This window comes from Lissotriton helveticus, chromosome 1_1, assembly GCF_964261635.1.
Source record: "Lissotriton helveticus chromosome 1_1, aLisHel1.1, whole genome shotgun sequence".
NCBI classification, from domain to species: domain Eukaryota; kingdom Metazoa; phylum Chordata; class Amphibia; order Caudata; family Salamandridae; genus Lissotriton; species Lissotriton helveticus.
Genome location: NC_136057.1, coordinates 73835129 through 73841777, shown reverse-complemented (window position 1 = coordinate 73841777; position 6649 = coordinate 73835129). Strand labels below are relative to the sequence as shown.

The 6649-nt window shown below is 48.3% G+C and overlaps 1 long non-coding RNA gene across 2 annotated transcripts in view; it reads left to right on the top strand.

The window, feature by feature from the left end:
• Positions 1 to 1627: 1627 nt before the first annotated feature.
• LOC144829897 (uncharacterized) overlaps positions 1628 to 6649 on the top strand; it is a 70110-nt gene continuing 65088 nt past the window's right edge. The window contains exon 1 of one of the 2 annotated variants that reach the window (XR_013610926.1): positions 1628 to 3686. This is a non-coding gene — a long non-coding RNA (uncharacterized LOC144829897). Of the gene's footprint in view, positions 3687 to 3844; positions 3972 to 6649 lie in introns of those variants that run through there. The other variant, XR_013610952.1, reaches the window with a different exon arrangement.

The window sequence follows — 6649 nt, the reverse complement described above, 5'->3', positions numbered from 1 at the left end:
CCACAGTGCAGGGCGCGACGGCAACAGGGCAGCTCTGCTCAGGAGCAGTAACCTATTTTAAAGCGGGCATGTAGGGGCTGAGATGCCGCCTTCGTGGTGGCATGTTGTGTCCTGTCAGTCATGGAGTTTAGATGTGAGTGCGGGCTCCTGTGGTGGCCGTGGCCTCTTTCCTTGTTGGCTGGCTCTTTTCGCCTGCTTGTGCGTGGAGCAACCACTGACTATGGTCACCACTTACTGCAGGGTTTGTCAAGGGGGTGACATTTAGACATTGGTTATTTAATGCGATTTTATAGGGCGCAAAGTACTTTACCCGAAGGTGTCGGTGCGCTTTTCAAAAAGGACTAGTTATGTTACATAGACTTCAGAGTACACAGGTTACATCTAAGCGACAAGCTCAAAAGCTCTAATGAACTTATGAATGATAGTCAACACAATATTTTAACACATATACCCATGGTTGGTTACACATTTACAAGTTGCAAATTAATTCAAGCATAAGATACTAGCATGCCATGTGTATGTATCCTCTCTGGAACGGCATTGAGGGGAGTTTTAACCGTTACTAAGTTTAGCTAGTAGACTTGTTTATATCACCCTGTTGAATACCCTCCACCTGCTGTGCGGGAATATACCCAGGGTGGATTACATTTTTGACCCATAGGCAAAGCTACAAAATTTGCCCAGCAGCAACATTCGTGCTGCCTTGGGGTTCTAATCCTGATACCTTTATAAACTCATTTGGGCAGATTGCTGCACAGTTGGTATTCGCCTTACTGTGCATAACAGTTCTGTACTTGTAATGCCTCACAAAGACCAGGATATCTAGTTTTCTGGGCTAACGAAAGGGCAGATGTTTCTCTAGCCTTCCTCAAGGTTTATTTACACGCCACCCTGGCATATTTCAGCCTTGGTGAGGACAGTGCATATGGGGGCAAGGGTAATGTTTTGCATTGGTAGGCTGGCAAGCTCATATGAAATAGATGCACCCATTGTCAGCAGACCTAGCTCGGGTAAACAGTACTCCTGTTTGGCACGCGTATGAACTCGTTTATGTGGATTGAGGCTTGTCTGAGGTTGGACCAAGGGTTTGCCCTTCAGTGAGGTATGGGATACGTTTTAAGTCATACAACTTGCAATCCCTGCAAGGGCCCCGTCTTGCTGTAGGTGCAAGGTTATGGGCACGAATTGTGAAACAGTCAGCATCATGTTTTAACCCAATGACCAAGTCAGAGAAACTGTTCAGGTCTGAATCATTAGGCCACAGGGTGGCACGACAGAATAATTCTAGACCTGTGGTATCTGGTTTTTCCCGCCCTCCACCTCTCGCTATCCTCGGAGGGGATTTGCAAGAAAACCATGTGGTAGATACAGGACGAAGAGCCTGAACGGTGTGGCACGCTATGCCAGGAAAAGTTTACAGCTTAAATGTTTTAGCTCTATGCCATGATAGGCTAATCGTCTAGGCCAGAATCATGGGGCCACCGGGTAACTCGACTAGGTATGTTTTAGCGTACAGAGGGCACATGTGGTTTGGTGCAGGGTAATTCCTCCTGCTCCACCACGTGCCAGCTAGAGGTGGGGTGAATGGTTTTAGAGGAATATACTTTATTAATCCATACTTCTTGTAATTTTGAAGGGACTTTAGCCTATTTGCTGACTTGCCCTTGTCCTTTATTTGTTCCCGCTCCCTCAGAGCCGGGTGTAACACATTGTACCCTTCCCAGATGCACTGTGCCAAGCTGTCCCTGGGGTCCCTCTTAGGACTCAGCTGGCTATCTCACTACAGAAATGGTTATATCAAACAGTTGGCATCATTGTATCCCACTCACATTTTACATCTGGCCTTTCAGACCGTGTGACAAGGGGGAGGGGTCTTTCAAACTGTGCCTATAATTTTATTGTATGTATGGTATCTTTAAAAGAGATTCTTCTATTTTGCAGTACCTCAAATGCCCAGTTTAAGGCCACTTGATTTTCTCTGTCCTGCAATCTTAGTGCTTGGTCGGGTGTTGCTTTCCCGTACCAATCGGTCTACAGATTTTCACACTAGGAACAAGAACTCTCTGTGCTACCTTAACAGCAGTATCTGTTTGACAGATGCTTTTTTAGTAAGAAGAGATCAGTGGGTTAAGGCGTGCACTGCAAGGATCGATGGGTAACAGTCAAATGTTTGCTTACAAGGTCTGTGAAGTTAATGTGATGGGTCATTTCTCCTGCAAAGCACTGGGCATAATCTATCGGTCACAGATTTGCATACTCGTACATTTCCTATGCTGTTCTTGCATTTGGCATAGAGATCGAGGTGTAATCCCAGGTCAAAGATCCTTTCCAAACAAGATAGCTAACTGGGGTATGACCTGCTGCAAACCCCATCCGTACTGTTCAGGACATAAGTAGCTAGCTCAAGCTTTCACTCTTTGAGTGTGATAAAGTTAGTACTAGTAAGTTGCATTGCAATTAACAGCTTTAGTAAATATCGTGGAAAAATTACGATTGTACTGGGTGTGATTTGCACAGTTATTATTAGTGTAATGATTCCGCTACACCTTCACTAGATAGACTGGGATGGGACTCTGGCAGCTGAGCATGACCTCTTATTCCCGATTTCTTCTGGCTCAGTGTACACTGTAGGGGCTGGGGTTCTACCTCCTGGTCCCGCCCCCCCTCAAACCTCCACTCCCGGATGGGGTTTCCCTCAGCCTGGCACCTCCCTCTTCAGCTCCAACATGCCCACAGGTTCAACCACCCGGTTCTTAGAAAAATGCCACTGGTGCTGAGAGGGCATTTGTAAATTGTCAATTCAGCCTGCCTGCACCAGTCTAGATCACTTTCCCAATCCTCCACTGTTGGAGTGGCAGCTGCCCCCCATTTCTTTGCCACGTTTTGTTTAGCTACCACTGCGGCTAGCACCAACCATTGCTTTATATCTCTTGGCCAATCCTCATTTGCCTTGGATATCAGGAGAAACCATTTGGGCTCCAATGGGACTTCCATGCCCAACACCTCTGACATTGACTAGGCAATTTTCCCCAATACTCCTGTAGAATCTGGCATTTCCAGAGTAGGTGGTAGAAAGAACACTCAGTCTTGCATCCCCTATGACATTGTTTATTCTCACTCCTACCCATATAGCACTGACTTGAAGTAATACACCCTGTGTAGCACTTTAAGCTGTATAAGTCGAACCTCATCCGGATCGCCACCTCTCTTGGGCCCTGCAGCATTCTACCCATTGCTCGTCTTCCATGGAACCCACATCTTGTTCCCATACCAACCACAGGCCACCCATGGGATCCGGGGCATTATTGATGATCTTTTTATAAAACAAGGATATAGTCTTGTCTCGTTCTTGCTCTGACAGTACCCTGCCTTTTAGTGGTGAGGCAGTCTCCATGGTCTCTCCCTCAAAAATATCCTTCTGTAATGCGTGTCTCCATTGATGATATTTAAGTCATTCTCCTTTCCCCATCTCATAATCCCTTTGTAAACCCACAAACGTGATATATGCTCCCCGTCTCCAGATGGCTCTTAACGTTTCAATTCCCAGTCACTCCCATTTGGCAAAGCCCTCTAATTTACCTACTTCCTTCAGAAAGTCACCCATCCAGAGCGGCGTCTTTGCCGAGAGTTTGCTCTCCCAACCTAAGTGCTTCGTTGCCGTCTTCCACGACCTGGCTACTGTTTTGGTATGTGCTGGGAGAAGTTTATCCATTTGTTTCGTGTATAACAATTCCTGTGGGCCACATGTTCTACCCTGTACGCTGGCTCCACTCTGTCTTCAAACATCCAGTCATTCACATTCACCAGCTGTTAGGCCCAGTAATAACTGCGAACGTCTGGCAGCGCTAGGCCCCCTTCGAAGACCCCTCTTTGGAGCTTGATCAGTGCTGTACGAGGGGACGCTCCACACCATAGTAGCACCTGTAATTCTCATTCCACCCTACGGAAGGAGAGGAGGGGTACTTCATATGGTGAGTTTTGCAACACATAAAGCAGACATGGGAGAGGCATCATTTTGAACAGTGCCGCTCCTACCATCCGCGTCAGGGGGGGAGTGTGCCAATGTTTACCATCTTTATGAACCTATCTAGCTGCCACTTGAGAAGGAAGCTTGATGGGGCTCAGAGATACTTGAGAAGGAAGCTTGATGGGGCTGAGAGACACTTGAGATGGAAGCTTGATGGGGCTGAGAGACACTTGAGATGGAAGCTTGATGGGGCTGAGAGACACAAGAGAAGGAAGCTTGATGGGGCTGAGAGACACAAGAGAAGGAAGCTTGATGGGGCTGAGAGACACAAGAGAAGGAAGCTTGATGGGGCTGAGAGACCCATGAGAAGGAAGCTTGATGGGGCTGAGAGACACAAGAGAAGGAAGCTTGATGGAGCTGAGAGACACTTGAGAAGGAAGCTTGATGGGGCTGAGAGACACTTGAGAAGGAAGCTTGATGGGGCTGAGAGACACTTGAGAAGGAAGCTTGATGGGGCTGAGAGACACTTGAGAAGGAAGCTTGATGGGGCTGAGAGACACAAGAGAAGGAAGCTTGATGGAGCTGAGAGACACTTGAGAAGGAAGCTTGATGGGGCTGAGAGACACAAGAGAAGGAAGCTTGATGGGGCTGAGAGACACAAGAGAAGGAAGCTTGATGGGGCTGAGAGACACTTGAGAAGGAAGCTTGATGGGGCTGACAAACACTTGAGAAGGAAGCTTGATGGGGTTGAGAGACACTTGAGAAGGAAGCTTGATGGGACTGAGACACAAGAGAAGGAAGCTTGATGGGGCTGAGAGACACTTGAGAAGGAAGCTTGATGGGGCTGAGAGACACTTGAGAAGGAAGCTTGATGGGGCTGACAAACACTTGAGAAGGAAGCTTGATGGGGTTGAGAGACACTTGAGAAGGAAGCTTGATGGGGCTGAGACACTTGAGACGGAAGCTTGATGGGGTTGAGAGACACTTGAGAAGGAAGCTTGATGGGGTTTAGAGACACTTGAGAAGGAAGCTTGATGGGGCTGAGAGACACTTGAGAAGGAAGCTTGATGGGGTTGAGAGACACTTGAGAAGGAAGCTTGATGGGGCTGAGAGACACTTGAGAAGGAAGCTTGATGGGGTTGAGAGACACTTGAGAAGGAAGCTTGATGGGACTGTGAGACTCTTGAGAAGGAAGCTTGATGGGGCTGAGAGACACATGACAAGGAAGCTTGATGGGGCTGAGAGACACATGAGAAGGAAGCTTGATGGGGCTGAGAGACACATGACAAGGAAGCTTGATGGGGCTGAGAGTCACTTGAGAAGGAAGCTTGATGGGGCTGAGAGACACCTGAGAAGGAAGCTTGATGGGGCTGAGAGACACTTGAGATGGAAGCTTGATGGGGCTCAGAGACACTTGAGAAGGAAGTTTGATGGGGCTGGGACACTTGAGAAGGAAGCTTGATGGGGTTGAGAGACACTTGAGAAGGAAGCTTGATGGGGCTGAGAGACACTTGAGAAGGAAGCTTGACGGGGCTGAGAGACCCATGAGAAGGAAGCTTGATGGGGCTGAGAGACACTTGAGAAGGAAGCTTGATGGGGCTGAGAGACACTTGATAAGGAAGCTTGATGGGGCTGAGAGACACTTGAGAAGGAAGCTTGATGGGGCTGAGACACTTGAGAAGGAAGCTTGATGGGGCTGAGAGACACTTGAGAAGGAAGCTTGATGGGGCTGAGACACATGAGAAGGAAGTTTGATGGGACTGAGAGAACCATGAGAAGGAAGCTTGATGGGGCTGAGAGACACTTGAGATGGAAGCTTGATGGGGCTGAGAGACACATGAGAAGGAAGCTTGATGGGGCTGAGAGACACAAGAGAAGGAAGCTTGATGGGGCTGAGAGACACTTGAGAAGGAAGCTTGATGGGGCTGAGAGACACTTGAGAAGGAAGCTTGATGGGGCTGAGAGACACAAGAGAAGGAAGCTTGATGGGGCTGAGACACTTGAGAAGGAAGTTTGATGGGGCTGAGAGACACAAGAGAAGGAAGCTTGATGGGACTGAGAGACACAAGAGAAGGAAGCTTGATGGGGCTGAGAGACACTTGAGAAGGAAGCTTGATGGGGCTGAGAGACACAAGAGAAGGAAGCTTGATGGGGCTGAGACACTTGAGAAGGAAGTTTGATTGGACTGAGACAACCATGAGAAGGAAGCTTGATGGGGCTGAGAGACACTTGACATGGAAGCTTGATGGGGCTGAGAGACACATGAGAAGGAAGCTTGATGGGGCTGAGAGACACAAGAGAAGGAAGCTTGATGGGGCTGAGAGACACTTGAGAAGGAAGCTTGATGGGGCTGAGAGACGCTTGAGAAGGAAGCTTGATGGGGCTGAGAGACACAAGAGAAGGAAGCTTGATGGGACTGAGAGACACAAGAGAAGCCAGCTTGATGGGGCTGAGAGACACAAGAGAAGGAAGCTTGATGGGACTGAGAGAACCATGAGAAGGAAGCTTGATGGGGCTGAGAGACACTTGAGAAGGAAGCTTGATAGGGCTGAGAGACACTTGAGAAGGAAGTTTGATGGGGCTGAGACACTTGAGAAGGAAGCTTGATGGGGCTGAGAGACACAAGAGAAGGAAGCTTGATGGGACTGAGAGAACCATGAGAAGGAAGCTTGATGGGGCTGA